The following is a 20,274-nucleotide window of genomic DNA, read 5'->3' as shown; positions in this document are numbered from 1 at the left end:
CCTCATTCAGTCTTGCCTCATAATAATGACAGGCCGTGGAACCTTGATTTCATGCCAGCTACGGTTCTGTTCCTTGGCCACTGATTTCCTGACCCCATAGTTTAGCCTTTTGGGAGTGAGGGTCTAAAGGTCCTCCTTAGTAGTGAGCTTAATGGCCTAGGGCCAGTGAGATAACTTCAGGACCTTGTTAAAAGAAACTAAGCATTACCGAAGCAGTAAAAAACAAAAGAAAATCGTCTCTGCTTTTTAGTAAATATATCCTCTTAAGTAAATGTCTGCTCTCATGAAAGCTTCCTAGAGAACAACTGGGAAAAGCAAATATTTTTCCAATTCTGATTAACTGTTTCTAAACATGTGTACAAACAAAGCTAAACCTGATGAAAGGGAACTTGTTCTTCTTTTTTGGCTGAGACCACAGATTGCTTCTCTGTAATACATAATCTAGAAGTTAGAGGGCTGATCGTATTTACCATGTATGGTGTTATAAAGCAGTTAAATTTTATGGCTATATTTGTAAAATTGTTCTTTTATATTTCATGTCAAATTGAAAAGTTTATTTCTTCACTATTGTACCTGTGGAAATACAAGCCATTTTACAGGAAAAAAGTCTTCAGAGCTATTAAATGGATCTCACCACATTTGTGAGTCGTCTTCAGACTTCATTGTTGGGCGCTGGGTTCATCAGCACATTCAGTAGGATGTAGATACAAAAGTAGACTTGATTTTCACATTTCTCAAACTCCCAGGTGAACCCCAGACAGATGGGTTGATGAATTTATTGTTGTTTTATACTCTGCACAGTACATACTTAACCCTGAGTTCTGAAAATCCCCTAAATTTTTTATTAAACTCTGTTGGTGCTTTTATTACTATTTCTTGTGACATTTTATCACTGTCAAATAAATCTAACTTCTAGGAGAATTTAACCTGGCTTGTAGAATTGATGGATTTTCTTCATGATCCTTATACTTGTGTTAATACTTTTGTGATAATCTCAGTTCATTTTTAACAGCATAAGGACTGTTTATAAGCCTTTAAGCCTTAAACTAACACCTGTCACAAGAAAATATTTGCATTTGTGAGGTTTTTTCTATTAAGGATGATATTCAAGGGTTATTACCATTGTTGAGGGAAGTAGATGATTCATTCCCTCCTCCCCCTGAAAAAGGTCGTGCAAACATAAGCTTTTATATAGGAGGCAAGTGTTCTATACTTTATTTACGATGTCATGAATTGTAAAATGTGTTACAATAGGAAAACACAGTAACACTTGTAAGATAATCCTGCTCAGCAAGTGTGCTGAAAAACAAATTGAGTGTGGAAAAAAATAGTGTGTTCCACAGTGGATCAGAGACAACTGAATACATGCAAAGAAATGAAATTAAGACACCTCACACATTATATAACAAATAACTCAATAGATCAGAGAGCTGCAACTATAGAGCTTTTAGAAGAAAGCATAAATTTTAATGACCTTAAATTCTTCAGTGATTTCTTAAATACCGCACCCCAAAAACCACAATGAAAGAATACTAAATAAATTGGACTTCATCAGAATTTAAAACTTTTGTGCATGTAATGATACTATTGAAAGTAAAAAAAAAAAAAAAAAAAAAAAAAAAAACAGCCACAAAATAGGAGACCACACTTGGTGATCATAAATCTCACAAGGAAATTGTGTCCAGGTGTGGTCCAGGGTGCACGCCTTTAGTCCCAGCACTTGGGAGGCAGAGAGGTAGGCGGCGCTCTGTGAGTTCAAGGCCAGCCTGGTCTACATAGTGAGTTCCAGGCCAGCTGGGAATACAGGGAGACTCTGTCTCAAAAAATAAAAGAAAACTTGGTAAAAAATACAACCCTACTAGAATGGTCAAAGTTTTTTTTTTTTTTTCCCCAGAGAAGATAGATGAATGTCCAATAAGCATATAGAAACCTGCTCAGCATTACTAGCCATCAGGGATGCAAATTAAAACCACACAGTCCTACTTTATATCTAGTAGCTTAACTGAAGTCAGAAGGACCACCACAAAATGTGCAAAAGGAGGTTGGAACGTGGAAATCCTTTTACACTGTGGGGTAGTAAAATGATACCTTTGCCTTAGACACGTGGTTTGGCAATTCCTCAGAATGTAAAATGTGTAGCTACCGTGTGACTTAGCAGTCTGCTCCTAGATACATGCACGAAGAATTGAAGCACAAAAACCTGAATGTTTATTTTTTAATTTTTTCGTTTTTAAAATTAGCTTACAAAGTAATGAGTTTCCACATGCAGTTTCCACCCTCCCCACTCATCTCTCTGACCGCTTCCCCGCCGTGCCCTTCACCCCCAGTAGTCCCCCTTCCCCTTTGCTCTTGTCTCTCCCACTCCCCTTCCGTAGAACCTCCTTTTTCCCAGCCTCATGAACCCCTCTTTGGTTTCTACATTCATCTTTATTTTTCCCACTCGATGGGCATATTTAGCAGAAGCTAGGATTTGCATATGTGCGCGAGGATGCAGTATTTGTCTGTCTGAACCTGGCCTACCTCACATACGTTTTCCACTTTCATCTATGTTCCTGCAAATTTCATTCTTTACGGCTGAATAAAATTCTATTTTATACATGTGCCACATTTTCACTCTCCATCCATCTGTTCTTGGACTCAGGCTGATTCCATTTCCTTGGTTTTGGGCAAAGAACCATGATAAACATGGATGCGCAAATGATACTGCAGCGTTATTCTTAGTGATGAAAGTGTGAAAGCAACCCAAGTGTCCATCACTGAGAAATGGACAAACAAAGTGTATGTAAATGCAGTGAAATTTGGGCTGTAAAAACAAACCAAGTGCTGATACTGATACAGACCTCAACACATAGATGAACCTTGAAGATGTATATACTATGTGAAAGAAACCAGACACAGAAGTCCACATCGGTGTCAGGAATAGGAAAATTCTCAAAGACGGATAACTGGCCGTCAGGGGTTAAGGAAGAGAAATTGAGAATGATTAGAATAAGGTCTATTTTGGAGGGTGATGAAATGTTCTAAACTTAGCAGTGGTGGTTGGTCAACTGTGAATATACTAAAAACCTCTGAATTTTACACTTGAACAGGTAACTTATGGGTTTTATCTCAGTAAATCTTATTTTTCAAAAAGATACATCCTAGGGCTGATGAGATGGCTCAACAGATAAAGACATTTGTCATCCACCCTGACAACCTGAGTTGGATCCCAGGGCCCCACATGGTAGGAGAGAATGACTCCTGAAAGCTGTCCCCTGACCACACACACTGTGGCACTTGTGTACTCATGCACACACACACAAATACATAAATGTAATTTTAAAGCAATTTTAAAGGATACATTCTAAATTCAGAGATACTCCGTTGTGAAGATTTTGGATCTTGGAATGAAAAATACCATACCACAATCTTGATTTGGTTCTGTGAGTGAAGTTTGGCTTATAATAAGAGATGTTCTCCAAACCCTTACAACATAGCTTGTTCCTTTCTGTCATGTTTCCACTTGCCATTAAAGAGTGCATACACATAAGCCTTACAGAAAAGATTAGGAGACACCTTTAAAGTGTCTGGCTCTGCCTCTTTCTATTTAGGATGAAGGCACAAAATGTCATTTCGAAAGACTTCAAAATCCACTTTATTTAAAAAGCATCAAACTGGGTGTGGTTGAACAAGCCTGTAATCCTAATGCTTGGGAGGTAGGGGCAGGGGTCCAGGTCAAGACACCAAGGTTAATGTCTGCTACCTGAGGAGTTCTAGACCAGTTGGGCCTACCTGAGGCTCTGTCTCAAGAAAAGAAAGGGGACAGAGGGAGAGAGAAAAAGAACTTTGTAAATGAGGATTCTTTCATAAAAAAGTAGCTATTGTAAAACAAATTGAACATGGGCAATACGAAGAAAAATCCATTCATAATCACAAGTGAATATCATTAACATTAGAACTATGCATTTCTAAGGCAAAAAAAAGGAATTATTCATTGCTACTTCAAATTTGAATGTTGTGGTTTGAATGTGAAATGTCCCCTGTAGGTTCACATTTGAACACTTGGTCCCCAGCTAGATGCTGTTTGGGGAGATCAGGGAACTTTAGGAGGTGGAGCCTTGCTGGAGGAAGTGAGTCAATGGAGGTGGGACTTGCGGTTTCTTAGCTCAGCCCCACTTCCTCTTCACACTCAGCTTCCTGAGTGTGGATGCAGTGAGATCGGCCAGCCTCCTGCTTCTCCTATCATCCCTTCCCTGCCTGTTGCCATGTCTTCCCCACCATGAGAGACTGTATGCTGCAAACTATAAGCCCAAATCATCCCCTTCTCCCTTAAGTTGCTTTTGTCATGGTATTTTATCACAACATCAAAAAAGTAGCAAAGACAGGTATAAAGATATTCTTGCCTTTACTTCTTCACATCTCCTATTCAAGGACTTTCTTTTCCCCCTAGAGATAAGAGTTATGCAATTTGGGAGTCTTTTAGATAGGCCCACTGAAGGGGTACTCCAATTGCCTCACCCTGCATCCCTGTTCAGCGTGAAGAAGCCAGAGTGGTCTGCATCCCTATTCCCTATTGGCAATTTGGGTAACCTCTTCAGTGTATGGCATGATAAGAATAGGAGATAGGAATTGGCTAAGCAGTTAGAGTAAAAAGACCCCAAAGAAAAGTAGCCAGATTCTTGGCTAAAAGTCAAAATGACCTTGGGCTTCTTAACACACTCTGTTCCAAAGGCCGAAAATGTCAAAAGTAGTTGGGAGCTTGTATCTAATCCCTAAAAGATTTTAGGGTTACCTCTTCAGAGGAGGGAATGTTAGAGTAGCCAAAAACCCCATAAAAATAAAGAAGAAGATAGAGTACATGAAGTCAGAAAATAGTGATGGGGAGATATGGGAGGAGTTGGAGGGGAGGGAGTGGGCATGGATTTGATCAAAACACCTTATATGCATGTATGAAATTCTCAATCAATTATTTAAAAGAAAAGAATATTCATAATCCCATCACTTGTAATGAACATTGTTAATATTTGGAACTATTATCTCGCTAAACTTTTTTTTTTAGGTGAATTTTTAAATTGTATGCTAAATTTTGTTCTGGGCTTGCTTTCAGTTATATAAGCAAAAGGATTGTTCTGCAGAAGAAGTGCAGGTGGAAATGGTGGCTTGTGTATCTGGTTCCAGCTAAATGAGGCCACAGTTAGGGCTACTGAGCTGTGATCCTGTACAGACTTGCCAAACTGTCACAAAAGCATCCATTAACAGCACAGGGCATGCATTTGGGTATCCAAATATTCTTAACCATCACTTCCTGTTTGTTAAGCAAGTTCTAATTGGAAAATATCAAGATTGCTTTTATAAGTTTAAAAGAGATTTGTGTAATTCCAGGCCTGAACTTGAACTTATATCAGAATTTCTTGAGACATTTGCTTAAGGTGCAAATCCTTAGCCGTATCTGCATAGGTTGGTATTCTAGTTGTCAAGGTCTTCACAAGTATTCTCACTTTGGAAGGCGACCTAGGTGTCCAGCTACTGCAGGCTGTCCATGCACCATACTTAACAGAGGAAGTCTTTAACTAACTGGTCATATTGCTTGTCCAAGACCCAGAATTCATGGAAATGGGAGAGTTGACTGCACCAGTCAAGTGTTCTCGTCCTGAGAGGCCAGCTGCCCCTTTCTGTTACATCAGTCTACCTGACTCTCCTGACTTGTTGCTTCTTTCCTAAACTTGATTTCCTATCCTTTGTTCATTTTTTTAGTTCAGTCTTTTAACCATTTCTATCTGGTAGAAAACAACCAATAGATATTTTTAAACTAATTTCAAGGATTTCACAGTTAAAGGTGAAATTTATATATAATTCTGGAAGCTTGCCTAGCTCTCAAAATTATCAGTACAGATGGGAATTTGCTGAGTCAGCAAACGGAAAGTCCGCGCACGTTTCACAGACCGGTTTCCTATCTAATGGTGAGACTCAGAACAGCAGCCTGCTTCTGAGTTTAGAGTGTGATTCCTGCAAACATTCTGGGAATGTTCTGCTGTTCCGACGTACTGAATTACATGTACTGGTCTGAAAAACAGAAGTATTTCCTCTTCTATAAAACAGGTGATGATAATACTTCTCTGTCGTGGTGGTGTAAAATTAATGTAACATGTACACCATACTATAGTATTATTTCTTTGCAGGAACATTACCCTAAAGTGACTTCCTTAAAATATGAGTCCCAGAGATGCTCTTCGATAAAGGCCTATCATTCTACAATCTTGGAAAATAACCTAGGGCATCCCAAATTTATATGATCACAGACTCTTTTCCCCAAAACAGTGCATTTTTAATTCTTAGGGAATACTAAGTGAGGAGGCATCTGTTATGCAGCCGTCACCACATGTTCTCAAAATTACTTTTATTTTAAATGTAAACAAATGAACATGAACCCAGTGTGGTGGATCACCTGTCATACAGTTTCAAACCCTAATATTTAAAGAAAAACACCATTATTGGTTATGCAGAGCGGCATCACAGCCTCTGTGACTTGAAACGGTTTCCTAAGGTAATGACAATGAGCATGGAATGACTATTCAATGGAAAGAAATAAATAGCAAATATAGTTGTGAGTTTATATCTGAGAATATGAAACAATTGTCAACTAATGCACCACTCTTTCAGTTGGTACTTTCTCAATTTTAAATGAATTTTTTTCATGATCTCATTGCCTTATTGCATTAGAATTAGTTTATTTATTTGGAAGAATCCCTTTTGAATTGGGTGGACATCAAACTGGACTGTCATCTTGATAATAGTGATGGCAGAAACCATCAGAATGCATGGCTGGTTCTCTGGTAGATTTTTTTTTTTTGTACAAAATAAGAATAAAACTCATTTAAATTGCCACAACCTCTGCTCTGAAATCTAATAGGCTTGCCAGATGTTAAGTCCTGCAGGCCACCAACACTCCTCTGGAGAGCTCCCTTGTTTATCTGAACCAGGTGACGGTAGGTGGAATTTGGTGGATTTGATTTTCTACTTGTGCTCATGAGTTATTAGGAAGAAACCTATGTTAAAAGAAAGAACCCCTGATACCGGCATAATGCTTCCAAAAGTTTTTTTCATATTTAAAATGTTACTTTTCTGTATGATGTGCCTGCAAGTCTCCCATAACTTTTCATAAACTTTTTAGTGCCGTTTCTAGTATATTCCTGTAAATGCCAGTTAATGAGAATGAGTCCAATGTAAGTAGTTTCAGCTTGCAATGCTGGCCTCAACACCACAGAGTAAAAAAATGTTTAAAAATGATAGAAAGTACTCTGGTAATCATGGGCCCTTCTCCCAGGGCATTTGTTTTGTTTTCATAATATAAACAAAGAAAAAAAAAAAAAAAAAAAAGGAAGGAAGTGTTGAGTTTAGCCTGAGTCAAGATGCCTGAAATTAGGAACTGCAAAGCCGGTGTGATCAGTGGGAAGAGCTGTGAGGTAAGTATCGATTTCTGGTAATTGGATTGCCTCTAATTAATTATTTGATCTTATGCAAATTACTTAATTTCTCTGCCTAATTTTTACCCTGGAAGATGAAGAAGTTGGCCCAAGTCAGTGGTTTTCAAATTGTGAATGTATGTGAACAGGACCTTTGAAGAAATGAAATGTAAAATTAAAACAGTAAATGAAATAAATGTTACACAGATTCCCAGTACATAAATAGATAAAAAGCAACATTTTAGCAATAAAAATTTTATAAGCTTAAGTGGGTAACATGATCTCAGGAGGAAACACTTAAAATCTAGTATTAGGGAAAATAGTTATAATCTTGAATCAGCTTTTGTTTGGGAGGTTCGTGTGTGTGTGTGTGTGTGTGTGTGTGTGTGTGTGTGTGCACACGCACACACAGAGACTCAAAGGAGGATTCTGGCCTTATTTTCTTGAAACCGGGTCTCTTACTGAACCTGGAGCTTGTTGTCTTTCCCCTAGGCTGGTGGCCAGCAAGTCCCAAAGACCTTCCTGTCTCCACCCCAGCACTGAGGTTTACCAGCGTATGTGAACTGCCTGACTTTTTACGTGAGTGCTGAGGGTTCTGAAACCAGGTGGTTCTCATGCCTGCACAGCAAGTGTTTTTATCCACTGAGCCTTCTCTCCAGCCCTTGAATCAGCTGAGATAAGTATGATTTACAGCTCACCTGTGATCTTAATACACTTTAATCTAAACCAGAAGCTTGAAAGACAAGCAGTGAATTTTTTTTCAAAATCACAGTACATGGTAATTATATCCATTCTGGTTAGCATTTGTGTCAGACAAAAATCACCAACTAGAAGAAAGTGCAAACTCACCCGAAACTTGAGACCCTGGACTAGTTTCCTAAGTGTAAGTGGCACTGAGTAGACAAGCCTGGGTTGCATTCTCATTGCAGGCCTGAATTCTTCAAAAGAAATGATAGTCATGGAGAATTAATGTTGGTATGCAGCACGCTCACGGTGTCAACTCTGCTCTCCAGGACCCTGCTATCTAACATGCCACAAATTATACATGCAATTTTTAAGCCACTAATTTGAAACTGCTGATAGTTCAAACAACATCAGACTCTGCCTAGCAAACCCTAAAGTGAATAATGAAAATAGCAGAGGAAAACTTCAGATACTTCAAAAGGACTGTCTTGAGCCCGACATAAATATAACTCACCTTAAAAATGAATTCAGTATCTTAGTAGATATAAATACTACTATATGCCTATGTCATGGTGATATATGTGTTGCATTATCTGTTCTATACTACATAGTTCTGTTAGTGTGTGTGTGTATATATGTGCAAGAATGTCAGTGTGTGAATACATATGTACCTGTTAGGGGCATGTGCAGGTCAGAGCAGGATGTTGGGCATCTTCTTCTATCAACCAAGCCCTTATTGCCCTGGGACAAGGTCTCTCAATGAACCAGAAACTCACCATTTTGGCTAGGTTGGCTGGCCAGCAGGTTCTCTCCACCCCCTGCCCCGATGCCATGACTAGCTTTTTTTTTTTTTTTTAATATGGATGTTGGGGATTTGAACTCAGGCCTTCATGCTTTCTGCACAAGTGTTCTTACCCACTGAGCCATCTCTCTAGCCCTACTATAAAATTTGTATCAATACTTCAAGGTAGTTTAACTTGATTAGTAATTAAACTACCATATTAAGTACTCTGGACTTAAATCTGTCCATCCTGAATAATTTGTGCTGTAGAGTCTCCTACCCTGGTCTCACTTGTTACAAAATGGACCAATGACCTTCATTCCTTCTGCCCCTAACATATCTATGCTCACAGCTAGTAATTTGCTATTCTCTATCAACTTAATTGGCTCAGGGACCATTGCGGAAGAGGGGGCAGAAAGATTGTAAGAGCCAGGGGTGGTGTATGACCACAAAGAAACAAGAGTTTTCCAGACACCTGGGAACTTGCTCATATGAACTTACAACAATGGTGACAGCATGCAAAAGACTCATGCAAACTCAGTCTCTCAAAATCCAGCACAGAACTGGGGAAATGGGCAGAAGGCCCCAAACTTAGCCAAGGAACTATTGGTAGCCGATCACTGCTGGGTGAGGGAGAGTTGGTCTTCTTTAAGTGAGTAACTCTAGATAGGCTGACCAGGCTCCAGTGGATGAACTCATACCAAGAGACATGTGGGAACACAAACTTGACTCAATAGGCCTTAACATATGTGACAGAATACATGAAGTCTGGTGGGGGAGCAGTGGGGTTGCATATGGGGAGGAGGTTTAAATATGATTAAGGTGTATTATATGAAATGCACAAATATTCAATAAAAACATTGAAAAAATGAATGTACATGAATGCACATGTCATAGTACACATGCGGAGGTTAAAGGATAATTTGTGGGAGTTGGTTCTCTTCTTCCAATGTGAATTCTGGGGATTGAACTTGGGTTGTCAGGTGTGGCAGCAAGTGCCTTTGCCTGCTGAGCCATCTCACCTGCCCTTCTACTAGTAGTTTTGACCTTACCAGTTGAATTGTATGCTTACCAAAAGTAGTATTTGCTCTAAAACTTATGTCAGCTGTGTTGTTGAGATTATGCAGTGAAGTACTGTGTAACCTCACCAAAGATGAGTATTGAGGAGTTGTTTATGAAAATTAAGTTGAATACTTTGAGACGACTGTGACTGAGTCACTAAGATGGGGGGCGGTTCGAGTATGGGCATGAAAACTGTAAAATGATGGCAAATGTATAGATTATGTGAAGTTTTTTCTCAGGTTGACCCTGATACCTTTTGATTTTCACTCTTCTTAAAAGACACTGAAAATCAGAAACGATTCTTTGTGACAGTGGCTTACCCAAGAAAGAACACTTGGATGTCCAGTCATGGGCCTAAACTGAAAGAAAAGATTTTGGCACACCACCATAATGTTAGCTATGAATGTCATTTGTATTTTTTAAGTTAAAGTGAAGCATTACAGTAAATGCAAAGTGTATATATTCATTTTCTAAGTTCCCTGCTACAAATGACAATCACCTGACTAACTCCCCTTTCTAACTTCAGTGATTACGAGATTTTCTGCCATAATTAAGATTAGGCTTTTCTGGGCCTGGAGAGATGATTCAGTGGTTAAGAGCACTGACTGCTCTTGCAGAGGACTTGGGTTCAGTTCCCAGCACCCACATGGAGGCTAACAGCTGTTCATAACTCCAGTTCCAGGGGATCCGATGCCCTCTTCTGACCTCCAGAGGCATTGCACAACATGGGTGCACTTACACACATGCAAGCAATACACATATACATAAAATAAAATGAAGATTTAAAAAGATTAGGCTTTTGTGCACCCAACTACAAAACTGTATTAGGATATTGGATTTGATTAGGCTGCTTTCTAAATTTTCACTATTAGTTCTATCAAAAACTATCTATGTGCTATGTTCCAGGCACTATGTCAACCATTTAAGAAGACTTGTAAAAATAAGCTAGATACAGACTGTGGCCCTGGATTAACTTCTCAGACCTCTAGGAATCCAGACAAGTAGAAGCAAGCACAGTGGTAAGGGAGCCAGAAAAGGGATGCCTGCCCTGAATCTGGAGATGAGAGAAATTCTTAGTAGATCAGTTGTCTGAATTTATTTTTCTCCCATATTTACCATTTGGATTTAAGTAGAATTTTTTATTTTTGTTTTGTGAGTAATTTAAAAATCTTCCCTAAATCTCATCGGCTTGAAACCAAATAATAATTATCTTGGACAAATTAGTGACTCTCGCCACATCTCCATGAGTTTGGGCAATGCTGATTTAAGAAGCTGCTGTTGCACAGTCTGGAAGTGTCATGCCATCCCCCACCCCCACCCACTGCTGTGTCCTGATTCTCTGTGATGCCCATGCTCCCAGGAAGCCCAGGTTCTATAAGCTAAAAAGATAAAGCTGTCATCACAGCAATTACCAAGCAGGAAGCTGTGTCCCCCTAAATTTTGGGTTATACCCTAGAACTTGGGTGAAGTGCAGGCCTTGGTGGTGTTCTCCAGAGGAGCCAGGCACCCATTTATTTGCTCAGCAAGCTGACAAGACACTCATCAACTTCTCCCTGAATCAAGTCAGTATGCCTTGAAGAAATGCATGACTTACTCCCCCAGGGCTTCTCCTAATGGATCCTAAATCATAATCTTTGTTTCCCAAGTGTGGTGACCCTATGGACAACTGGTGACAACTGGCTTTCTATTGACTTTTTAACCTTCTGCTCTGTTACCCTCTTGAAGAGAAGAATCTACCAAACTTAATATATGATCAGGGAAAGGGTTCTGCCAAATCACCAAGATCTCAGCTCCTTAATTTTGCAGCTTTGTCTTTTTAAGACAGGGTCTCATGTATCCCAGGATGGCCTGGGAATTTGTTATCTGCCTCCACCTCCCCAGTGCTGGGATTGCAGACATGCACAGCTATGCCTAGTTTATGCAGTGCTATGGAATGAACCCAGGGCTTCATACATACCAGACAAGTACTCTACCAACTAAGCTGCATCCCCTGCCTCTTTCAAACCCCACAGGACTGTCCGGAGCTCTGTTGGTTCTTTGCCTCCAGTAGCTTCTTCTAAGGCTTACTCCATCTATGACTGCAACATGCCCCAGTTGAAAGAAGATGCAGACTGAGAACTCCTGTTTCTGTGCCTCCAGCTTCTTTAGGGTGCAGCCTTTCCAGGGCAGGCATCCAGATAGCAGCAGCCTCCATCGCTCCTAGCAGCTTTGCTTTGAATTGTATGTGGGTATTCTGGTTCTTAATGGTGGGACCATCATTCAGTTGAACTCTGCAAGGGCAAGTGTTCTGAACTTGGATTTGAAACCTTAGAGAAGGAGCTATACTCAGCCATGTACCCTTTGTTTAAGTGATTGCTATTCAGGGCTCTAAAGAGTTCTCTGCTCAGTTAGTGTCCTCAAGATTTGGTATATATAAACTAATAGTCACCTTTTTTCTCTTCTTAATTTTATATAGAGAGGGTTTTTTTTTTCTCTCTCTTTTGGTCTTTTTTTTTTTGAGACAGGGTCTTCCTGTTGCCTGAGCTGTCCTTGAACTCACTATGTAGACCAGGCATAGAGATCCGCCTGCCTCTGCCTCCCAAGTGCTGGGACTACAGGCATGTGCCCCCACGCCCGGCATAGAGAGGTTTTTCTTTAAAACACATTAAATCCTAGAGACTGCTTTGAAGGCTCAGTAAAGATTTGTTAAATGAGCATTTTAGCAGGACTTTTAGAATCACTGAGCATTGACAGAACTGACTTGGGCAAGGAGATATATCCTTTCTCTGTGGGCCCTGAAGGAGCCACTGTGCATGCAAGCAGAGATGTGCACCAGGCTTTGGTAGCTTGGGCACCAAGAGAGAGTGGTGATCTAGTCAGTTGGGCATAAACCATCAGTGGACAGGCTCATGGTACCTGATGGAGCAGAGGGATCTGGTACTCCTGGGCTTAAGAATTCTCCACCTTCCATAACTCTCTTCCACCACCTCGAACTTTCTTCCACCTTCCTCAGAGGCCTTGACAACACAGGGAATCTGAACTTCAGACAAACAGGGAGAATAGGTTACCCAAGCCAACGCAGAGCCGATGAGTCAGGGGGGCCCTCTGGCGGGCTTCCTCCTCAGCTTGATATCACTTTGATCTAGACCTTGAGGAAACCAGAATGTGTGAAGATTTCTGCTAAGAAAAGAGAACTATTTCTACATCCTGTCCCTGCATCTTGCTACTACCCATTTTCTCTAGGTTACCCTTGTTTAAGAAGCATGCCTCCATACCCCCACCTCAGAACATCTTCCTCATAAGTATCCATAACAATAAGAGGGTGCCCTTATGCTTCTAGACCAGCAGGCAGGGTTCTCCTTAAAATAGTTAACATTTGTCACAAGACACACATCTAATGCTCTCTGTTGCTATCATTCTAATCTAATCACTCTTCTTCTCAGCTGTACACACACACACATGCACATGCACGCGCACATGTCACTGCCCATTTCAAAAGCAGCAGCCCAGGCAGATGCAAAGGAGATTCAGTGGGGCTCATAAATTCAAGGAGCTAAAATCACAACAGCTGCGGCAATTTCAGGATTTCAGCAGGTAATCAAGAAACTAAGCGCAAAAGCAGAATTTGACAAATCTATGGGGGACTGAGACCGAGGGCCGAGAGAACTTGAGCTTCAAGGAGCATCTTCAGGCGCTATCGAAGGGAAGTGTACACCCAGTGACTTCACCCCATCAAGCATGGCAGACCTTCCTGCTTTCCACTCTAATCCCTAAGCAGTAAGAGGGCCCTTTCTCATCTCAACACTTGGCTTCCCTGGATCTGTTTATCTCATATGGTATACTGCAATTTACTCTGTGTTTTAGGTTAAATTTATCACCAGTTTAATAACATCTTCCAGTAGACTTAGGAAAAAAATGGGCATTTTCAGGGAACTGTGCCAAGTCACGCTGAAACTTACGAGTAACATTATTTCCAAAGTGCTCTTTCTAGGCCTGGAGGACAGCGATGCCCAAATTCTCTATAAAGGGTAACGAGACCCTCTCCTCTATCTTGGAAGGTTGAAACCGTACTAATGGCTAGCTTGCCTTTCCAGACACAGGAAGGAGAAGGGATGCTGTGCCTTGCTCTCCTTTAAACTCACTGGACATGATTATGAAGGAACAGAACTAGGTTGTACTTGTTAGCACAGTAGCTAAGAGTGTAGAATCAAGTTGGTTAAACTAGGTTCAAGTCTCAGCCACTTACAGGCCCTGTGACTTTATTTAATGTGTTTCTTAGTTAATCCACTATATGGAAATCATTTAGTCATACCATGAAGTAACCATTCAGTAGATGCTATCTTTAAAAAAAAAATGGAGGAAGGCATGAGCATAGTCCCCCACTACCACAAATTATGCAGTCGAGTTTCCCATCTTTGGGGAAATCACAGAGGTTCACCAGTCCTGAGTGTAATGGATGACCCTCACTTGCCCTGGGAAAACCACCTCCTTGATCATGGTATCTCCCCTGCCATGTAAGTATGTGTGGATGCTATCTTAAATCATATCTTAATTCATTAATAAGCACCTGTCCTTTAGAATCTCAAAAAACAGCATTAGGACAGTAAAATCATTTCTTTGATATTTTTTTTAACATCTTTATTATAGTTAGAAATCTGTTACTTGGAAATTCAGAAATCCAATTTCTGAACTAGTTTCAGGGTACTCAAAAAGGATTTAATGGCTCTTGTACCTGGGCAGTAACAGGTGCATAAACTTCAGGTACAGCTGGATTCAAGAGCTCTGTCCTTCATCTCTTGTCTGGGCTCACAAAATCATGTCTTTCACTTTTACCTGAGGGAAAGATGACCATACAAGTCTCTTGCTTATGCCTCCTTGACCTGCTGTTCCATCCAGAAATGGTCTCCTCTGGTGCTTTAGCTGAAGTATCCCAGTGAGGACTGGGATTGGCTGAGCCTAGAGCCAGCCACTATGGATGGAAGGGTGTTATCTAGCCAGGGTCAGGTGCCTCCCCCTGGAAATCTAGAAATGAGAGTGAGCAAGTTCGGGGAGGAGGCAAGGACAGCAAGATTGCCATCAGTTCCTGCCAAGCCTCCCATACCTATGGAGTCAGGACCACCCCATTAGAATATAGGAGGGGAAAGTGGCCTGGAGGATGAGGTGGTACAGTGTGGAGCCAGAGATGCCCATCTGAAGCAAACTGGAAAAGGACTGGGCCAGTTAGCAGGAATCCACAGTGCACATTTCAAAAGACAAGGATCCATTATAAACATCAAGTTGCACCTCTGATCTCTATCAATAAACAAAAATTATCTTTCAGTCTACAACACTCCAAACCTTAATTGTAACCATGAATCAAGACAGGATCTTGATTCTTCTCTATAATGTTGAAAAATATATTATGTTTCACCTTTCATGCCAACCTAGAAAAACTGGGAGCGTGTTCCCAGGACACTGTTGGGAAGAATCTTATGCTATGAGTGAGTGTGATTTGGGGAGTCTCAGTCTATAAGCCAGTTGATACCTCCCTATATAATGGCAGGCTAAGAACCCTTATCAACAAGCTGAAGACATCTCTATAGAAGTCCTTTCAACTAGAGCCATGTATAAGTGCTGAACTTTTAACAACTAGAACTACTTCAGATTGACCAATTACTGCCAAGATGGCAGGTTATGCACTTGAGCAAACTGCCTTACAATATACACACTGTTACCAAAAAAAAAAAAAAAAAAAAAACACAAAAAAGTGGGGTTCCCTTTTTAAAAGTCCTGAAATCCCCCCCCCGACACCTGTCCCTATTTTCTTCTATTTGAACACAAAAAAAAAAAAAAACACAAAAAAGTGGGGTTCCCTTTTTAAAAGTCCTGAAATCCCCCCCCCGACACCTGTCCCTATTTTCTTCTATTTGAACACAAAAAAAAAAAAAAAGAAAAAAAGGTTGGGGTGTGCTTTTAAAAAGTTATCTCAGTTCCTCCAATACGAGCTGCCCAAGCTTTACAACCTGAAATCACAAAAAAAAAAACACAAAAAAGTGGGGTTCCCTTTTTAAAAGTCCTGAAATCCCCCCCCCGACACCTGTCCCTATTTTCTTCTATTTGAACACAAAAAAAAAAAAAAAAAAAAAAGCACAGAATGCTGGGTTGCCTCTTTCAAAGTCTCTGAATCTCCCTCCTGCAGACTGTGCCTCATTTACTCTACTTGAAAGCAACAAATAAATAAACAGCAACATGATTTAAATTTTTTCATTTTAGTTCACTTATGCTCTCATTTCAAGGATTAAACCATGTCTTGCAGTGCTGCACCAAGTGCTAGGGGCACGGTGAGTGCTCATCAAAGAGCTGTTTTCATAGGTATTTTCACAACTTTTAAAACAAAACATGTATGTATGTTATCATTAATATAAAAGAGTGTAGCAGGGTGTGGCCACATACATCTTTAATTTTAACATGCTTAAGGCATGAGAGAGAGAGAGAGAGAGAGAGAGAGAGAGAGAGATTATATAGCCAAACTCAGTTACTTGGACTATTTCAAAAAACAATCCCCCATATTTATCATGGTGTTTGTGTGTTCTGCTGTTTTCTGTATTTTATTGTACTTTGCCATCTTGAGGGCCATGTAGACTTGAAAGAGACTTCTCTAGGATTAGCTAAGACTTAGAGAGCAAGTTTTCTGTGCACACAGCTCTCATAAACAATCCACTCAGTCTGCAGCCCTAAGCCCTAGTCTCCTCCTATATCCAACTCTCACAGTCAACCAAGATTCCCCCTACTCTAAATCACCTGAGACCAGACAACTAGAGATGGCTACCACATCCTAGCTCTCACTGCAGTTCTTCAAACTCTCCAACCTTATGATGTGATCATATCTCCCTACCCTGCCTCTCTTATCTTTTCCCAGAGAAACCACAGTGAAGGCTCGGGAGCCTGTTTTCTCCCTCCTTCCATCTCCCTCTTCTCTGACCTTAGTGCTTCTTCTGGCGTGACCTGGCATGCACCTCCTCTTAGGAACTATGAATACCATATTCTCCTTTCTCTGTACTCTTGCTGTGCCTGATTACCACAAATCCCTAGAATATTTTAAGGTACTCCCATAACCACAAACAATAGGATTGAAGAACAATGTGCAAAGAAAAAATACTCTAAAAATTGAAGCAGAAGGAAAACTATGAGAAAAGGAGGACTACTACATACTAATAGAGTTTATCATGCATTTTGTATCTGTAGTTGTATTTGGAAAAGAAGTTGTCAAAACCCAAGCATACAGAATTTCTGTAGGAATAAATACCCTTTTGCTGCAAGGTTCTTTCCAGAGTTTTAATATCATGGACAGTATTAACATTAGCAATAATGATATTCAGTGTAAACTTCAGTAATTCAGCAGTTAATTTAATCTCATCAAAATGAAGCTTCTTCTTGCAACAGATGGAGACTATTACAGAGATGTGTGACTGGTCGGAATGCAGAGAATCAGTGACTGGAGTGCTCAGCCCTGATACATCGACAGTCCAACCCCTACACCTAAGGCTCAGGGAGCATTGCAGAAGGGGCAGAAACATTGTAAGAGCCCAAGGAACAAGATACCTGCTGCTACATGTAATGCATTCTAGGCATGACAGAGAAGCTGCACTCGGGAAATCTCCACATTATGGTTGCCTAGCTAGACCTGCATAATGACATGCAGTTGACATGCCAGTGTGGATGGGAGAAATGACACAGGGTCCCACCTGTAGATGAAGAGCTACAGGCAACCAGTGGATGCTGAGGGAGAGAATTAGTTTTCTCCAGGGAGCAGCTCCCTGATAGGTTGTCTAATCCCAGGTGGTCAACCCGAAACACATGTACACCACAGCACCACTAAATGGACCCAGTGCATTATATACATGTGTGTGTGTGTGTGTGTATATATATCATTATATATAAATGTATGTTTGTATATGTAACAATAAAGACGAAGACAAGAAATTGAGAGGGTGTGTGGGAGAAGGACATGGGAGGAATTGAATGGGGGACGGGAGGAGAGGAAATGATGTAAATACAGTACTCATCTATGAGATTCTCAAAAAATAAAAAACATATAAAACCCAATAAAATTTAAAATTTTTTTTAAAGTTCAAACTTGAGGTTACCTATATACTTTAATTTCTCATTTTCAAGAAACTCTTGATTTCTCTTGGTTTTAGTGCCAAATTCTAAAACACTAAGCTCTTGGACTAGGTATAGCATGCTAATGGATAAAATTAAGCATCTAAAGAGAAGTTGATCAGGTGTGGTAGTGCACGCCTTTAATCCCAGCATTTGAGAGGCAGAAGCAGGTGAATCTGTGAGTTTGAGACCAGCCTGGTCTACACAGTGAGTTCCAGGCCAGCTGGAGCTACAGAGAGACCCTGTCTCCAAAAGCCAAAATGAAAGAAAATCTACTTTCTAATGGCTCTTTGGAGTGAAGAATGAAGAGGCAGATATGGTGAGGAAAAGGCGGGCCTGTGACTAACTGCAGCACATCCCCAGGAAGAGCATTCATGGTACCCATCCCTGGGAGAAGATGGACAGTGTGTTCTGCACAGAGCCTGTGGACTGGGAGAGGAGGGGAAACAATTTATAGCTTGAGAAAGACCTAGATGAAACCATCCATTTTGGGAGAAATCATTTGTGCTGAAGCAATGAACTCTTCCTGGAGAGCTGTGTGAGGAGGCAGATGTTTAGGTAATATATGGCTGCTTTGCATTTCTACAGCACCTTCCATCTAAGAGCTGCAGAATGTAACGCAAACGTTAACTAATAAATTAAACCTCATAGCACCTTGGCATGATCAATAGATGCAATAGCCATTTTCATAGTGTAGCAAAGGCAGCACCTGGCTCACAAGTGCTGGAATCGTTTGCCCAAGGTCATGAAGGGGATAAGAGGCAAACCGTTTCAAAGTGCAGTGCTGGTTCTCTCTGTGCTCACACCATGTGCCTTTCTCACTTGGTGGATTAGCAGCTTCAAGTGCGTATTTCCCTCTCTGACACTGTAGGGGGAATGTGCAGGGTGCCAGTGATTTCACTTCAGGAGGAGTGTCTTGAACTTGGAGATTATTTGAAAATAGTAAGTCTTGGATCAAGGCCTTAACTCTTTTCTGTCTGATTTACCCAGAAATTAATTTGTTTGCTAATGCTGGTCTTTTTCCTGGGATAATGGTGGCTTTTATCTCTGGAGTTATGTGTTCATGTTATTTAATCCGATTATGCAAAGGACTTAAAATATTACAAGAATATCAACACCAACATGTCTATGTAGGTATTGATGTAATTATTTTAATTGCTATTTTAATTTCTGTAAAGCCCATGAAACTGTCATTGAAAATGGTAAAATATCACTACAGAAGATAGTGCCAAGACCGTAACTTGTTTGTCTGGTTTGCTTTGTGTGTGTATGTGTGTTTGCCGTGTCCTTTGCTCAGACATTAGTATACATGTTCCCAAATTGTACGTTCCCTTAGTCATTCTAAGCTTGGCTTGGTAACAGCCTACTCCTTAGTGATAATGTCCTTCCCCCACTTTCTCTTTGGTAACCTCATAATCACTCAGGCAGCAAGGAACAAAGCAGAGGAAGCAGAGACACTGTTTCCTCTTGGAAAGAAAACGACTTGGCGTTTTGGTGACTCTGTCACCAAAACGATGCTATTTCCCCCTCAGTACACATTTCCAACCTTCCCACTGAGGAGCAAGTTCACCCCCAAGTTGCTTGTGTTTTTAATTTTCATTTGTTTTCTTTTTGCTATAGCCAGAAATAGAAACTTTAAAAAAAAAAACAAAACAAAAAAACTGAAGCAAGGTATAAGGCACGGGTTACTGTGTGGCATTAACTCACCTAAGCCAGGGAAGCTGGTGCATAGAACACCAACAAGCTATCTCCGCAGACAGCTTTGCACTGCTTCACGTGTTCCCACCCAGTCCTCATATATAGGGGCATTACCTGACCTACAGGTAGCAGAGTCAGGATGGCTCCTATTTCTTAGTCTCTAGCCAGAGCCCAGTACATTAGAACCTGCATGGATGAGGAGTCAGTCAATGCTAGATACAAATCACAGCCCTGGGAACTGTTCATCCTTAGAGAAAGCTCTGTCACAGATTGTCCTGGACATCTCAATGTGGAATGTGTACTATCCAAATGGGAAAGTTTATGGAAGACAGTGAGTACTCACAGTTTAGGGAGAATAAACCCTGGCGATTTTGTGGTAGCCTTCTGGAAGGCAGGCTGGGATCATCTTCACAGACCATGGAGCTTTCTTAAAGCATAGTTTCTCTTAGAGTTAGGACATAGCTAAGCTTTGGTGTGTACTCCATG

The 20,274-nt window shown here is 40.6% G+C and overlaps 1 non-coding gene across 1 annotated transcript; it reads right to left on the bottom strand.

The window, feature by feature from the left end:
- Positions 1-14,304: 14,304 nt before the first annotated feature.
- On the bottom strand, positions 14,305-14,470 carry LOC115071448. The gene has a single exon (XR_003850535.1). It is a non-coding gene; the product is annotated as a U1 spliceosomal RNA (small nuclear RNA).
- Positions 14,471-20,274: the final 5,804 nt, after the last annotated feature.

Source organism: Nannospalax galili, unplaced genomic scaffold (genome assembly GCF_000622305.1).
Source record: "Nannospalax galili isolate Female #2095 unplaced genomic scaffold, S.galili_v1.0 scaffold336, whole genome shotgun sequence".
NCBI lineage: Eukaryota > Metazoa > Chordata > Mammalia > Rodentia > Spalacidae > Nannospalax > Nannospalax galili.
Note: the sequence above shows the minus strand (reverse complement) of the source record. Positions and strands in the feature narration are given on the sequence as shown.